Source organism: Topomyia yanbarensis, chromosome 1 (genome assembly GCF_030247195.1).
Source record: "Topomyia yanbarensis strain Yona2022 chromosome 1, ASM3024719v1, whole genome shotgun sequence".
Taxonomy (NCBI): Eukaryota; Metazoa; Arthropoda; class Insecta; order Diptera; family Culicidae; genus Topomyia; species Topomyia yanbarensis.
Window position 1 is genome coordinate 101291161 of NC_080670.1, and position 18667 is coordinate 101309827.

Below are 18667 nucleotides of genomic sequence, written 5' to 3' on the forward strand. Positions count from 1 at the left end.
ACTCCAAATGGAGCGAATTGTAATTATTGGTGATCGGGAAATTCAGCAAAACTCCATAGTTTACAGGAAAGCAAGAAGCCTTGGTATGCAGGTCGAAACCAATTTACAGAAAATCAAGAGAGTAACTGCGAATAACCTGCTCGGATTTACTGCCATTCTCGCTTTGATTTACTGTTGTTGATAGTGTTTCTTACATTTAACATCTGTTGAAGTCGACAAAAGTCGCACCGCTTAGCAGTTATTGATTTCAAAGTGGCCTAGATTTTGAAATAAAAGAAGGTGCCGCATACGAAAAATATTTTCTGCTGAAATGAGTCATGCCATTCCGAATCAATTGAAAACAATAAACATACTTTTTTGATCAGCACAAATCAGTCATCTGGGAATAAGGTCATCAATTTGAGCATTCAATTTCACTTTGAAGCTTATTTCGAATATTTAAAAAAAATATTCGAGTACCGGTACTTTACCGGTACTACCGGTACTGAGGGCTTCAGTACCGTAGTACCGGTTCTGGCCAAAAAGGGTCGGTACTGCGAACCCTACAGAAGATCGAACACGAAGAGCCGTTGCAGCATTATCCTCCGACTTGCAAGAGTTGGCAAACGTAGAAGATTGCATCGACGTTCATAGGGCGGTAGACGAATAGGATCAGTCCAAGGTAGTAACCGCAGAGCGTAACGAACAAAGTAACGCTGAATTCGTTCGATGCGATTGATTTGAACAGCATGATTGGGTGCCCACACAAGCACGCCGTACTCCAGGATGCTACGCACAAGTGCACAAGTGCACGTTTTAGGCAATAAATATTGCTGAATTGCTGCGTTTTTCGTTTAATGAACCCCAGCACGGCATAGGCCTTGGCTGTAGTCATTGCAATGTGCTGCGCGAAATTTAGTTTGTTATCGATGAGAATGCCTAGGTCCTTTATCGTATTAACTCGGTTGATACCGCTTTCTGCCATTCTATAATCAAATGTCTGGACGTGCCTGTTTCGACAGAACGATATCACATTGCACTTTTGCACATTTACTTCCATCCCGTTATGAGTACACCAATTTAGCAGCATATCAATATCGGCTTGAATAGCACAGCAATCGACTGCCGACGCAATTACACGGAAAAACTTCAGATCATCAGCAAACATATACTTAGGAGACTGTATAGCGGAACATAAATCGTTTACGAATAAAATAAACAGTAGCGGGCCCAAATGACTTCCCTGAGGCACACCCGACTCTATCACAAACAGAGATGATCTCGTTTCATCTATGCGCACAAATGCACTACGCTCGGTGAGGTATGACATTATCCACCGTGTCAACCACTCAGGAAAACCCATGCGCTCAAATTTGGCCACGATTAACAAATGAGGCACCCTATCGAACGCTTTTGCAAAATCAACATAAACGGCATCAACCTGCTGACGTTTTCCAAGCGCGCTACTAATGAGGTTTTTCATTGAAAAACCCCGGGGCGGTGGATTGCACTGGTGTTGCATTTTCTAGCAGAAGCGCAGGCCACTAGACGTGTTTCATTCCCACTTCTGCTAGAAAGTGCAAAACCAGTGCAATCCACAGCCCCGGTGTTTTTCAATGAAAAACGACATAAGTTTCGAAACGTACGCCATAAGATTAGTGCTCGTCGAACGTTTTTTCACAAATCCATGCTGCCACTCGGAAATGATGTGGTGAACCCCTTCGGGTACAGCAAATCGTGAACGAGGCTTTCAAAAATTTTCGGTAAGCAGCTCAAAATTGAAATGGCTCGATAATTTTCAACATCGTGGATGCTACCTGCCTTGTGGATCGGTGTAATAGATGCTGTCTTCCAGACACTCGGGAAAATTCCTCCGGACAATGACCTGTTGAAAATTATACTCGCAGGAACAGCCAACGTTACAGCACAGTTCTTGAACAAGATAGCCATCCGAACCAGCACCCTTTTTGCGTAAAGTAACCCCCGATGACAGTATGTGTGGAGCATATAGCTGAATAGTCCAAATGTTTTGCTTGTTGGGTACAATGTTTTTGCTTGTTGGATACATTTTGCACTGCGACCATTGTTTTTATCGATTGTTTACATTTGGTTAATACGATTTGTAGTGGTTATATTTCGTAACTAAATCAAATTTTGTAATTCTATTAAATGCGACAATGAAACTAATAGTTCAACGTAGAGTAGCTTTTGTTAGAGTTTCCATTCAAAGCATTTTATTTGTGGATAAATTAATATTACTGTTCTTGGTACCACTTTGTGCTCAATAGCTAACAGGAAGTATTACTAGTTTCATTTGTCACATTGACGGAATGGAAATCATTAACAAACATTAAATCTTTGTGGTTCAATTATATTCCGAAAACTTGGAGACAAGTTCGTGTTATTTTTATCCCTAAAGCCAACAAGAAGGACAAGACGAGTCCAAAATCTTTTAGACCAATTAGCCTTTCGTCATTTCTGCTGAAAATGATGGAGAAGCTGATTGATGACCAGGGCAGGAAATATTCGAACCTTTGTTCGAATATATTCAAAGCACGAAGCTTTGAGTTGCAGGCTCGCATACACAAGAGCCGCATTACAATCGTATACATTGCGATTGCGGACATTTGGGCGATACTTCAAAATGCTTTTGACGAGGACAAGTAAAGCTTCTTGTTCGTTTCTTTGATGTTCGGAAATATATGAAAGAAACTTTTGCGTAGTTTCCGTCAAACACGGGGTAAGCTCTTGGTTCGTGCGATAGAAGTTTCCAAAACATTAACGCTGAGCTTCGGAAGGATGTTCGGTGAACACAGAAACAAAGATTGCCTCGTCTATTTGAGAATCACGAACACCGAAGCATTACATCGATTAAGCATCGTGAATGCCACCGCTAACATGTTAACCGATTTTGCTTTTCTTTGATCAATTACTTCCCGGTTTATCATGTGATAAACGATACTCTTAACATTTAGATGTATAGAGGTCGTACTTACATTTAGTAATGCATTTTAGGGAGGGACTAGAAAAGAGGTAAAATGCAGTATGCTCACTACATTAAACGATTGTGGAATGGTGAAATTGTGGAACAGAGTGAAGTGTTTATCTTAGTTATTTTTCTGTTATAGCATACCAGTTTTGTTATACAATTTCTCGAGGATAAAGATATGATATTAAATTAGAACAAAAAATCGGTTGTCTCACTTGAGAATGTCATCGACCATTTCCGATTTAAACTTTAAAGCTGTATTTAAAAATCTCCATATTCTAGACAGGTGATCGAACTATCAAAACTAAACAAAAACTACAGCTTCTTTTTAAAATAAAGGAAAATGGTGTTAAAAATAATATAACAAAAAAGCCAAAATATTTGTCAGCAAATTTCCAAATGGAAGAAAAGCTTGCATAATAAAGAAGCATTCATTTAAATGTTTTTCTAATTCCAACTTTAAAGATAATTTTAAATTCTTACTAAGCCAATTTTCATCAAAATTATCCAATCAAATCTGGTTTTGATGTACGAACATGAGTTCAGACAAAAACTCTTTATAACCCAAAATGAAAAACGATAAAAAGCGTTATAACACTCGGATATTTTCATTAATTGTATTAATTCAATCAGTATGATTCATTTTCAATGTGTGTATGATACTTCAATGCATTCAAAACTGCTGCACGTGCTACACAATATTGTCCGCGTTAAATCGAAAAAATTGAGACAGACTAGAAGCTCTAATACTTACTAGGGACAATTGAAAGTAATAGTTACGGCACGTTATAACGCTAGAACTTCGGTGCTTTACCATTTTTATTCATCATGTATGTATGTATGTATGTGGGTAGCCACCATCCTAGCTTGAGCCTTGCTCTGCGTGCGGCTCCACTTAACAGTACGCTCAAATTTCGTTACAATTCTGAATTCAGCATACCGCTGTACAAAGGGCCAAAAGGGGGTGACAGACCCGTAGGCAATCGCACCTACTCAGTATCCGCGGGAATCAAAGTGTCTCCTTCCAACAATATGATCCAACAGATTGAATAACGAATTTTGCGATACATGTCATGCTTTCCACGGGATGGTTTGTTTGAAGAAGAGCGCGTCAAATTGTTTACAACTGTTGGAGAGAAATTTATCTGCGCGAACGACGAACACTTTTCCTCCTTGACTCCGATTGGCTTCCACTTCATTGTCCAGTTGCAACTTCAATGATGCCCTGATGCACCCTCCCCACCTCATAAATCATTTGCATATAATATAATATAATATAATATAATATAATATAATATAATATAATATAATATAATATAATATAATATAATATAATATAATATAATATAATATAATATAATATAATATAATATAATATAATATAATATAATATAATATAATATAATATAATATAATATAATATAATATAATATAATATAATATAATATAATATAATATAATATAATATAATATAATATAATATAATACAAGTGAATATAATGAATGAGGGTGATAAAATGTATTGACAAATTCAATAAATATATTGCAAATAACTAATTTAGTAAGAATGTTATCACAGGGAACACACGTTTATCTCGAGCGTTAAGTTGTTAATTAACGGTCCATTAAAAGTTAATTGGAATACAGGTACGACACTGAATTTTAAGGAATGACAGCTAACCTACATATAGGCTTCAGATGGCCAACATATTTATACCTCTAGTTGGGATGTGCTTAATTTTTACCCAAGTATTATAAGCTTTGTTTGAGTATGAATGTCTGTTCTCTGTGATATAATGCATATTTAGTATCATAGTGACTATGTGGATGCTAGTATATTTAATAAATATAGATTGATTGTGAAGAAATGAATATAATGTATTATGAGTAAAAAATAAGTAATGAATTGTGTGAGACATAATAGACATAGCTTGCTTGCAGATTGTGACGGAAACAAAAAATATGGATATAAAAAACTAAATATAATACAAGGAATTTCATTTAACTCACTTCACAATACGTTTCATCAATTTTTCACCCATCCAAGGATGTACAACTTATGTAACCTTTGTCCCACACAACCACAGCGCTTCGGAACATTCTATACTCTGCTGTTCTGAAAGTGCGTTAGCTGTAGACGAAAACCATGATAAAAGTTCCTGATATTATTCACTGCCGGATACTGTGGTGTACTTCCTTCTATTGCAGCAGCAGCACCATCATGACATCGGCCAATCCTCACACAACAACTTTGTCAAGCATGACCTACTGACCACTGCCGTCTAATCACCTGTCAACCATAAGCAGTGGCGTCAAGTAGCAATACATTTAAATAGATCGATAATGAGTACGCAACTACACTCTATGATTATTATGATGAATATGGTCTGATTTGATGTCAATGATGGCTGCCAATTCGGCCCATAACCGCTATGAACTAACAACTTTAACGTAAGTAAAATCAATTTCGTTCTCACAGTTGGCATGACTCCACCCAAATCTGAAATCCCTTGCGATCGATGCTCGAACGTACCTAGTATTTAAAATAATCAATGAATTTAGCAAAAGAAAACTTTTTTAAATTTCATGATGATCATCATAAATGCTTCGAACTTTTGTAAATATTTATCAACCAATAAAATAATTATTATACCGACAATGTTATAACTGAAAGCAATAAAACAAATTAAGCTGTACAAAAAAAATTAAAGAAATGTTTCGATTATTTATGAATAGTTCTATTCCACAAACACTCCGGCATTCAATTAGAGAATCATTCCTATTCATTGTTTTTGTGCTAGTAGCGTGAAAATCTATCCACAATTTCTAGCCAAACACGTGAAAAGGAGACAAACCCGAATGATAGCCCCTCTGTTTACCCCCTCTTACGATCATTATGGTGCCATCATAAGACTTTCCAACATTGTTTCACTACATATCGAAAGACTGATATCGTCTAGTTTAGCCCGAGTTCTTGACGGAAAAGAAAGTAAACAAAAGGAGACTCTCACCAACGCATAGACCCCTCACAGGTTTATCTAGAATTAGCCAAACAAAATACGCAACGCACAATATATTTCATACATTGTACCTGTAGAAGAAGATACAAAACAAACCGACTCCAGAACAACGAATGACGATGAAATAAGATAAAGCGCTGTGTGTAGTACACATAATATGCAACATTATATAAGATTTAATAGATAATTCCAATTGGAAATCTCTCACCGGATCCTGGATAAAGTTGGTGGCACTTTGTTTGTGGTATTGACTCGCGACGGATATTAGTGTATACGTTGGTATTAATGACACCTTTTTCATTCTATAACGTACGCTTGGCTTTGAATCACTACCACTACTGTACTAATCGGACTACAAGTTCTCATTCCACACTGCAGCGGTCCGGGACTAGCTACGCTTTTTTCGTTTCACAGCTGAGAAATCCAAGCGGGTACAGCCGTTTTCTCCCTTTGCTTTGCTCAGTGTTGAATGCATTTATATGCTTGTAGTGCATGATATCGCTCCGAAAGACACCAATATCAAACAAAAGTCGTTTCAACACAACAGTAAACTTTCCATACACCACACTTGCCCCAAAATCAGTAAGAAACACCATTGTTTAAACTCGCTCTGTACACGGACGCCGATGCTCCGAGCCACCACATCATAACATTTTATTTGTTCACTTTTAATGCTGCTCTTATGCACAATACATGTAACAATGAAATAAACTCATTAATGATTATAAAAACTTGTCGAAATCAGACATTTATACAAAGCTTCCTATACATTCACGCGCACAGCAGTTTGTAAGCACATCCGATGCTCTCGGCTCTTCAGAGAGAACTGCTTTACCATTTTTATTCATCATCCCCAAAAGAGTGTGATTTGACTCAAACATCGAACAACGAAATTTGCTATGAGTGAATACCGATATCGACACGTTCTTCACTCAAAGCTTAGTTAACATTACCAATTTATTTATGAATGAACAATTCTTCTTGGCGTATTATGTACTTAGAAGTGATTACTTACTACAAATAATACGACCTTGCAAGCAACAAAGAATGATTCAGAATAAAGTAACATTGAACATTGATATGCAATGCACACATACATACACATACAGACATTGTCTCAATCTGTCGAGCTGGATCGATTGGTATATGAGACTAGGCCCTCCGGGCCTCGGGAAAAGTTTTCAATGTTTGAGCGAATCCTATACATTTCTTTTGTAAGAAATGTAAAAATCCATTCGTTTATGAGCGGTCTTTCGAGAAGCAAGTGTTTTTCCAGTCCGTCAGTGTGAGATAAAGAATCGTATAATCCCTGTTCAAGGTTATCTTGCACATTCTCTACCTCTCGAGGTTTTGTACTTTTTTTGCTTCTTTTGCGCATGTGTTAACCGTTAGGCCGCATTCCTCAGCCTTTTGTTCGTGTAGTGAGGATTGAACAATAGCCAGCTATATAAGCTGGACTGGTGCGTCGTGGGAAACAAATTTACAGATAAGTAAAATCTACCTCTTTTGACACATTTACGGCTTATTCCCGTCTGCGCGGGTGCCAACCCCGTGCGTCGACGGTGTCGATGGCTCCCTCCCCGGACGGCAAATGGAGGTCGAATCGACTCCCAAGACTCTTCCCCGACCCAAACAATATCCAGAGCTCTCGACCGGTCCCTTTGTGGTCTTCTTTAGGCCCAAAACAAAATCGCTGAATCTATTACAGATTTCGAAAGACCTGACGGAACGATTCTCGGCTGTGACCGAAAAAAAAAGGTCCGCTCAGACAGGCTGAGGGTCGTGCTGACTAACTCAAAGCAGGCAAACGATATTGTTTGCTGCGAGCACTTTACGAAGGACTATCACGTGTATATTCCAGCTGTTAAAGTACAGTCTGAAGGCGTTGTCACCGATGAGAGTTTGACATGCGAGGATCTGCTGCAGTAGGGGTTAGGCCGTTTTAGAGACCGCTTACTTCAGCCAGTGAAAATACTTTAGTGCAAGCGTTTGCACTCAGTAGTAGTTGCGGGGGATGGTTCAAAAACGTACCCCCAATCAAACTCTTATCGGGTGACATTCGCTGGTACCGCTTTGCCAAATTACGTCCTTTTGCACAAGGTTCGTCTGCCTGTGCGTCTGTTTGTGCCGCGGGTCATGAATTGCACAAATTGTAAACAATTGGGTCACACAGCCACCCATTGTAGCAATAAGGCCCGCTGTGGAAAATGCGGCGAGAATCATGTGGACGATTCGTGCAGTAAGAATGCTGAGAAGTATCCTTACTGTGCAGAGAATCTGCATGATATCTCGGCATGTCCCGCGTACAAACTACGCGGGGAAAAATTAAAACGTTCCCTTGTAGGGCGATCCGAACGTTCTTTCGCAGTAATGCTAAAGAAAGCAACGCCACCATGCTCAACAAACATCTATGCTCACTTGCCTCCTAACGAGGGCGAGGCTGATGACCCACAAGAGGGAACATTCACTAGGGCGCCTAGAAGTTATAGGAAGAGGAGGAACATTTCCTGAATTCAGCATACCGCTGTACAAAGGGCCAAAAGGGGGGTGACAGACCCGTAGGCAATCGCACCTACTCAGTATCCGCGGGAATCAAAGTGTCTCCTTCCAACAATATGATCCAACAGATTGAATAACGAATTTTGCGATACATGTCATGCTTTCCACGGGATGGTTTGTTTGAAGAAGAGCGCGTCAAATTGTTTACAACTGTTGGAGAGAAATTTATCTGGCGCGAACGACGAACACTTTTCCTCCTTGACTCCGATTGGCTTCCACTTCATTGTCCAGTTGCAACTTCAATGATGCCCTGATGCACCCTCCCCACCTCATAAATCATTTGCATATAATATAATATAATATAATATAATATAATATAATATAATATAATATAATATAATATAATATAATATAATATAATATAATATAATATAATATAATATAATATAATATAATATAATATAATATAATATAATATAATATAATATAATATAATATAATATAATATAATATAATATAATATAATATAATATAATATAATATAATATAATATAATACAAGTGAATATAATGAATGAGGGTGATAAAATGTATTGACAAATTCAATAAATATATTGCAAATAACTAATTTAGTAAGAATGTTATCACAGGGAACACACGTTTATCTCGAGCGTTAAGTTGTTAATTAACGGTCTATTAAAAGTTAATTGGAATACAGGTACGACACTGAATTTTAAGGAATGACAGCTAACCTACATATAGGCTTCAGATGGCCAACATATTTATACCTCTAGTTGGGATGTGCTTAATTTTTACCCAAGTATTATAAGCTTTGTTTGAGTATGAATGTCTGTTCTCTGTGATATAATGCATATTTAGTATCATAGTGACTATGTGGATGCTAGTATATTTAATAAATATAGATTGATTGTGAAGAAATGAATATAATGTATTATGAGTAAAAAATAAGTAATGAATTGTGTGAGACATAATAGACATAGCTTGCTTGCAGATTGTGACGGAAACAAAAAATATGGATATAAAAAACTAAATATAATACAAGGAATTTCATTTAACTCACTTCACAATACGTTTCATCAATTTTTCACCCATCCAAGGATGTACAACTTATGTAACCTTTGTCCCACACAACCACAGCGCTTCGGAACATTCTACACTCTGCTGTTCTGAAAGTGCGTTAGCTGTAGACGAAAACCATGATAAAAGTTCCTGATATTATTCACTGCCGGATACTGTGGTGTACTTCCTTCTATTGCAGCAGCAGCACCATCATGACATCGGCCAATCCTCACACAACAACTTTGTCAAGCATGACCTACTGACCACTGCCGTCTAATCACCTGTCAACCATAAGCAGTGGCGTCAAGTAGCAATACATTTAAATAGATCGATAATGAGTACGCAACTACACTCTATGATTATTATGATGAATATGGTCTGATTTGATGTCAATGATGGCTGCCAATTCGGCCCATAACCGCTATGAACTAACAACTTTAACGTAAGTAAAATCAATTTCGTTCTCACAGTTGGCATGACTCCACCCAAATCTGAAATCCCTTGCGATCGATGCTCGAACGTACCTAGTATTTAAAATAATCAATGAATTTAGCAAAAGAAAACTTTTTTAAATTTCATGATGATCATCATAAATGCTTCGAACTTTTGTAAATATTTATCAACCAATAAAATAATTATTATACCGACAATGTTATAACTGAAAGCAATAAAACAAATTAAGCTGTACAAAAAAAATTAAAGAAATGTTTCGATTATTTATGAATAGTTCTATTCCACAAACACTCCGGCATTCAATTAGAGAATCATTCCTATTCATTGTTTTTGTGCTAGTAGCGTGAAAATCTATCCACAATTTCTAGCCAAACACGTGAAAAGGAGACAAACCCGAATGATAGCCCCTCTGTTTACCCCCTCTTACGATCATTATGGTGCCATCATAAGACTTTCCAACATTGTTTCACTACATATCGAAAGACTGATATCGTCTAGTTTAGCCCGAGTTCTTGACGGAAAAGAAAGTAAACAAAAGGAGACTCTCACCAACGCATAGACCCCTCACAGGTTTATCTAGAATTAGCCAAACAAAATACGCAACGCACAATATATTTCATACATTGTACCTGTAGAAGAAGATACAAAACTAACCGACTCCAGAACAACGAATGACGATGAAATAAGATAAAGCGCTGTGTGTAGTACACATAATATGCAACATTATATAAGATTTAATAGATAATTCCAATTGGAAATCTCTCACCGGATCCTGGATAAAGTTGGTGGCACTTTGTTTGTGGTATTGGCTCGCGACGGATATTAGTGTATACGTTGGTATTAATGACACCTTTTTCATTCTATAACGTACGCTTGGCTTTGAATCACTACCACTACTGTACTAATCGGACTACAAGTTCTCATTCCACACTGCAGCGGTCCGGGACTAGCTACGCTTTTTTCGTTTCACAGCTGAGAAATCCAAGCGGGTACTGCCGTTTTCTCCCTTTGCTTTGCTCAGTGTTGAATGCATTTATATGGTTGTAGTGCATGATATCGCTCCGAAAGACACCAATATCAAACAAAAGTCGTTTCAACACAACAGTAAACTTTCCATACACCACACTTGCCCCAAAATCAGTAAGAAACACCATTGTTTAAACTCGCTCTGTACACGGACGCCGATGCTCCGAGCCACCACATCATAACATTTTATTTGTTCACTTTTAATGCTGCTCTTATGCACAATACATGTAACAATGAAATAAACTCATTAATGATTATAAAAACTTGTCGAAATCAGACATTTATACAAAGCTTCCTATACATTCACGCGCACAGCAGTTTGTAAGCACATCCGATGCTCTCGGCTCTTCAGAGAGAACTGCTTTACCATTTTTATTCATCATCCCCAAAAGAGTGTGATTTGACTCAAACATCGAACAACGAAATTTGCTATGAGTGAATACCGATATCGACACGTTCTTCACTCAAAGCTCAGTTAACATTACCAATTTATTTATGAATGAACAATTCTTCTTGGCGTATTATGTACTTAGAAGTGATTACTTACTACAAATAATACGACCTTGCAAGCAACAAAGAATGATTCAGAATAAAGTAACATTGAACATTGATATGCAATGCACACATACATACACATACAGACATTGTCTCAATCTGTCGAGCTGGATCGATTGGTATATGAGACTAGGCCCTCCGGGCCTCGGGAAAAGTTTTCAATGTTTGAGCGAATCCTATACATTTCTTTTGTAAGAAATGTAAAAATCCATTCGTTTATGAGCGGTCTTTCGAGAAGCAAGTGTTTTTCCAGTCCCTCAGTGTGAGATAAAGAATCGTATAATCCCTGTTCAAGGTTATCTTGCACATTCTCTACCTCTCGAGGTTTTGTACTTTTTTTGCTTCTTTTGCGCATGTGTTAACCGTTAGGCCGCATTCCTCAGCCTTTTGTTCGTGTAGTGAGGATTGAACAATAGCCAGCTATATAAGCTGGACTGGTGCGTCGTGGGAAACAAATTTACAGATAAGTAAAATCTACCTCTTTTGACACATTTACGGCTTATTCCCGTCTGCGCGGGTGCCAACCCCGTGCGTCGACGGTGTCGATGGCTCCCTCCCCGGACGGCAAATGGAGGTCGAATCGACTCCCAAGACTCTTCCCCGACCCAAACAATATCCAGAGCTCTCGACCGGTCCCTTTGTGGTCTTCTTTAGGCCCAAAACAAAATCGCTGAATCTATTACAGATTTCGAAAGACCTGACGGAACGATTCTCGGCTGTGACCGAAAAAAAAAGGTCCGCTCAGACAGGCTGAGGGTCGTGCTGACTAACTCAAAGCAGGCAAACGATATTGTTTGCTGCGAGCACTTAACGAAGGACTATCACGTGTATATTCCAGCTGTTAAAGTACAGTCTGAAGGCGTTGTCACCGATGAGAGTTTGACATGCGAGGATCTGCTGCAGTAGGGGTTAGGCCGTTTTAGAGACCGCTTACTTCAGCCAGTGAAAATACTTTAGTGCAAGCGTTTGCACTCAGTAGTAGTTGCGGGGGATGGTTCAAAAACGTACCCCCAATCAAACTCTTATCGGGTGACATTCGCTGGTACCGCTTTGCCAAATTACGTCCTTTTGCACAAGATTCGTCTGCCTGTGCGTCTGTTTGTGCCGCGGGTCATGAATTGCACAAATTGTAAACAATTGGGTCACACAGCCACCCATTGTAGCAATAAGGCCCGCTGTGGAAAATGCAGCGAGAATCATGTGGACGATTCGTGCAGTAAGAATGCTGAGAAGTATCCTTATTGTGCAGAGAATCTGCATGATATCTCGGCATGTCCCGCGTACAAACTACGCGGGGAAAAATTAAAACGTTCCCTTGTAGGGCGATCCGAACGTTCTTTCGCAGTAATGCTAAAGAAAGCAACGCCACCATGCTCAACAAACATCTATGCTCACTTGCCTCCTAACGAGGGCGAGGCTGATGACCCACAAGAGGGAACATTCACTAGGGCGCCTAGAAGTTATAGGAAGAGAAGGAACATTTCCTCTCCTAAAGTTCCTTGTAAAGGCCAGAAGGTATCCCTTGACGGGGCTCCGAAAGTCACATCTATTGGAAGTGTTGCAACCAAACCGAAGCAAGTAGCTCCTGGTCTCGGAGGATTAAGCTCAGAGAAGGAGTTCCCATCACTTCCAGGAACATCAAAAATCCCAAGTGTTCCTTTGTTTCAGTTCGAGAATAATCACAGCACTGGAATTATCAAACTCTCGGACATAGTGGACTGGATAATAAAAACATTCAATATAACTGATCCTATTAACAGTCTTATGTTAGCTTTTCTCCCTACAGTAAGAACATTTTTGAAGCAGTTGACTGCTAAATGGCCCCTCCTTTCAGCGATTGTATCCTTCGATGGCTAACTCATCGAACGAGGTCACGGATTTGATCACTGTTTTACAGTGGAATTGCAGAAATGTCATCCCGAAAATCGATTCCTTCAAAATTTTAAAAAAATAGTTTGAGTTGCGATGCATTTGCATTATATGAAACTTGGTTAACTTCAGATATAGATCTCAACTTCCACGATTTTAATATTATTCGCCTGGATCGAGACACCCCCTATGGAGGAGTGCTTTTGGGGATCAAAAAGCGCTATTTCTTCTACAGAATTACCCTTCCCTCGATAACAGGTATTGAAGTTGTCGCTTGTCAAGTGACAACCAAAGGCAAAGATCTTTGCATAGCTTCCATATATATTCCCCCAACACCGCGATTGGGCACCGTCGGCTACATGACATCATAGAATCCCTGCCTGCACCGCGACTTGTTTTAGGAGACTTTAACTCTCACGGTACGGAATGGGGTTGCCTTTATGATGATAACCGTTCTTCTTTAATTCACAATATTTGCGAAAACTTCAATATGACAATTCTAAACACGGGTGAAATGACACGGATCCCTCCCCCACCAGCGTGCCCAAGTGCATTAGATTTATCCTTTTGCTCGACCTTGCTACAGTTGGATTGCGCGTGGAAGGTAATCCCTGATCCCCACGGTAGCGACCATCTGCCGATCGTAGTCTCGATCACCAACAGCTCAAGATCATTAGAATCAATCAATATTTCGTATGACCTCACACGAAATATAGATTGGAAGAGCTATGCGGCCGCGATATCCGACAACATCGAATCTACCCAAGAACTTTCTCCGGAGGAATAGTACAGCTTTTTGGCTGGCTTGATTCTCGACAGCGCGAATGAAGCTCAGACTAAGCCAGTACCCGGCGCGAACATACAAAAACGTTCTCCCAATCCCTGGTTGGATAAAGAGTGCTCAAACGTGTACACAGAGAAGGCCGCCGCGTTTAAGACCTTCCGGAACGACGGGTTACCCGCTAGTTTTCGACAGTACGCGACGTTAGACAAGCGAATGAAGAGTTTGATGAAAACCAAGAAACGCGGTTATTGGCGCCGGTTCGTCGACGGATTAACGAGGGAAACATCGATGAGCACTCTTTGGGAAACAGCCCGACGTATGCGAAACCGAAACAGTACTAATGAGAGCGTGGAATATTCAAACCGTTGGATATTCGATTTCGCCAAGAAGGTTTGTCGGGATTCCGCCCCGGCACAGAAGATCTACCGCGCCGCGCCCCCTCACGATAACGCGAACGAAACACCTTTTTCGATGGTGGAGTTCTCACTTGCTCTCTTGTCGTGTTGCCAGACTCTGCCAAGAGACGCTTGTTGAACTTATTTAATAAGTTTCTTGAGGCTAACATTGTCCCACACGATTGGAGACAAGTGAAGGTCATCGCCATCCAAAAACCAGGAAAACCAGTCTCCGATCACAATTCGTATCGACCGATCGCAATGCTGTCCTGTATCCGAAAGTTGTTCGAGAAAATGATCCTATTCCGCTTCGACGATTGGGTCGAAACAAATGGCTTACTGTCAGATACACAATTTGGCTTTCGCAAAGGCAAAGGGACGAACGATTATCTTGCGTTGCTCTTAACCGAAATTCAAATGGCCTATGCTAGTGAAGAGCAGATGGCATCGGTATCCCTAGATATTAAGGGGGCTTTTGATTCAGTTTCTATCAACATTCTTTCAGAGAAGCTGCACCAACAACTTTAAACAACTTTTTACTAAACTTGTTGTCGGAAAAGCACATGCATTTTTTGCATTGTGACTTATCGACATCACGATTTAGCTACATGGGCCTTTGCCAAGGCTCATGTCTAAGCCCCCTGTTATACAATTTCTATGTCAACGACATTGATGCATGTCTTGACAATTCCTGCACGTTAAGGCAACTTGCAGACGATGGCGTGGTTTCTGTAACGGGATCCAAAGCTGTCGATCTACAAGGACCATTACAGAATACCTTGAATAATTTGTCTGCTTGCTATTAAGCTGGGCATCGAATTCTCCACGGAGAAAACTGAGCTAGTTGTATTTTCTAGGAAGCGTGAACCAGCACAACTACAGCTTCTATTAATGGGTCAAACTATAGCTCAGGTCTTCACAGTAAAATATCTAGGGGTCTGGTTCGACTCGAAAGGTACTTGGGGATGCCATATTCGGTATCTGAAACAGAAATGCCAACAAAGGATCAACTTCTTCGTACAATAACCGGAACATGGTGGGGTGCCCACCCAAGACCTAATTAGATTGTATCAAACAACGATACTGTCGGTAATGGAATACGGATGCTTCTGCTTTCGATCCGCCGCGAACATACATTTCATCAAACTCGAAAGAATTCAGTATCGTTGTTTGCGTATCGCCTTAGGGTGCATGCAGTCGACCCATACGATGAGTCTCCCGCTGAAAAATCGATTTTGGGAACTCTCATATTGATTGCTCATTCGATGCGATATCTTGAACCCGGTGGTGATTGAAAATTTCGAAAAGCTTGTTGAGCTCAATTCTCAGACCCGTTTCATGTCCCTGTACTTTGACTACCTGGCGCAGAATATTAACCCTTCTTCTTACAATCCCAACCGTGTGCATTTCATAAATACTTCTGAATCTACTGTTTTCTTCGACACATCCATGAAAGACGAGATTGGTGGGATTCCGGATCACATACGCCCACAAGTGGTTCCAAACATTTTTTATAATAAATTCCGAGAAGTCGACTGTTCTAAGATGTTTTATACTGACGGATCAAACCTCGAAGGGTCCACTGGCTTCGGTATTTTCAATCAAAAGTTCACCGCCTCCTACAAACTCAGTGAACCCGCTTCAGTTTACGCCGCAGAACTAGCTGCTATTCAGTATAACCTTGGAGTCATTGACACATTACCCGCAAACCATTACTTCAACGTCTCGGATAGTCTGAGTTCTATTGACGATATTCGCTCGATGAAACATGGAAAGCATTCCTCGTATTTTTTGGGGAAAATACGGGAGCTACTGAGTGCTTTGTCTGACAAATCTTTCCAGATTTCCTTGGCGTGTGTCCCTTCTCATTACTCCATTCCGGGCAATGAGAAGGCGGACTCCTTAGCTAAGGTGGGTGCCCTTGAAGGTGACGTTTTTGAAAGACTAATTTGTTTCCACGAATTTTTCAGTATTACTCATCAGAGAACCCTCGAAAGTTGGCAAACCTCGTGGAGCAATGGGGAGCTAGGAAGGTGGCTACATTCGATAGTCGCTAAGGTATCGACAAAACCTTGGTTCAAGGGGATGGATGTGGGTCGTGACTTCATTCATTTGTGTCCCGACTCATGGCAAACCATTACAAGCGTATTACTGCCCCTTTTTCCTTATCATTCTCAGAAGCCCTCTCTTCCACCTGTACCACGATGGTTTGATACGACTCCAAGGCAACACAAAACATCCCTGTCGAATGAGCCAACAAACACGGGTCCTGCAGTACGAACATCACACGCACAACTCGTAATGTAGCCGATCAACATCTGAGCCGCACTACGAAATCGTCTGGAGAAACCCCTGCCATCTTGAGGAGGACCACCCGACGTCCCAGTACATGATTCTTCCTGATGAAGGCCACCCTGATTCTGTAACCCATCCGTTGATCTCCCAAAGCCTGAAACTGAAATAATGTTCTCCCCCTGCCATCTTTGTCCACCCTACTTCCCCTGACTCTTATACACTTAAGTAAACCCCCCCCCCCCAACAAATATCTTCATTATTTGCTCCAATTATCTCATTGCTAAAAATGTCAAACCATATTGCCATAAAAACTAAATGACCCCCCTAATCTTACGAAAATTATATTACCCCCTTGTGTATATGTATAGCTATAAATAAGCTTTAGTTTAATTTCAAAAATCAATATGTAATCCCCTAGTTTTAAGTAATTTAAAATGTAAAACAAACAAAATTGGCACCTTTAAGCTAACGCAAACCTGCCTTATCAAATAAACGAATTGAATAAAATAGAAATGTAAAAATAATGGTATAGTGCTGAAAAATTATCATATTTGATAGTTTGGTTTGCGTATACTGCTCCGTTTACCTTTGAGTGCGAAAATCGATTGTACTGCCTCTAATTATGCTTTAAATTAGATGTTGAGTATATAGTTATCACTTTTTCGAAATTATAGTAACTACCTCCCATGCTCCCTCACATCACTTGTGTGCGTTCATGTAATTCGTATACCCTTAATCTTCTACCAACAAAGAATTATATTGTTCAAATAAACTGTTTTTTCTGAATTTGGGGTTATTGGAATCCGTAGACGATTTTAGTGTTTGTCAGACCTGCCGTGGAAGTTTGAAACGTGGGGTAGTTCCGAAGTTAGCTATAACAAATGGATTTGTATATCTCAATCGTCCTCTGGGTTTACCTCCGCTAGATTCCATAAGTGAAAGGTTAATTTATCCAAGATTGCCTTTCATGCAGATAAGGCGCTTACGTCATGTTGCAGGAAGTCACTCAATATAGGGTCAAACTATTAATGTGCCAGTGGATGTACCTGAGATGATCCGTGTACTCTCACGAAATATTGATGACGATTATGCATTTAACCCATTATTGCCCAACCTACTATATATAGTAGGTGCTAAGAATAACTCCTACTCAATTAATAACGCAGAACAGGCATTATCAATGAGTGAATATTGTTCATATACTCTTGCAGAATATGTTTAGAGAAGTTAGAGTGGATAAACCGGTGTTTATGTTTTGTTTTTAATAAATTTTCACTTAAGGGGTTACACATTTTTGTTAGGATGAAAAAAATCGAATTTTTGTAAAATAGATATTCTGAAACTACATACGCTGAGGAAAATTTTTTCAAAGTTTCATGAAAATCGGAATACTACAACTTAAGTTACAGCTATTCATAGATCGCTACCCATTCACCACTTGTAGGCGGTACGTAGTGTTTGATACGCTGCACCGACAGTAAAACTCGATTATCTCGGAGTTGTATTTTGTTGAAAAGTTCATCAGCGGCGATCACGATATCTCAGGAACCGATTAACCGATCAATCTTAAATTTTCACTGGTTGTTCCTTATAATATCAGCTACTTTGAGTACAAAAATAATTTTACTGGAATGACCACATCATTTTTCTTCGATCGGAAAACACAATTTGTGATGCGCGTGAAAAATAAGTTGGGCAATAATGGGTTAATGTTAGTATCAAGA

General features: G+C 39.5%; 1 protein-coding gene across 6 annotated transcripts in view; it reads right to left on the reverse strand.

The window, feature by feature from the left end:
* The window catches only part of LOC131696428 (E3 ubiquitin-protein ligase UBR1), an 813967-nt gene that overhangs the window by 14352 nt on the left and 780948 nt on the right, over window positions 1-18667 (reverse strand). The gene's annotated exons all lie outside the window — the stretch shown is intronic.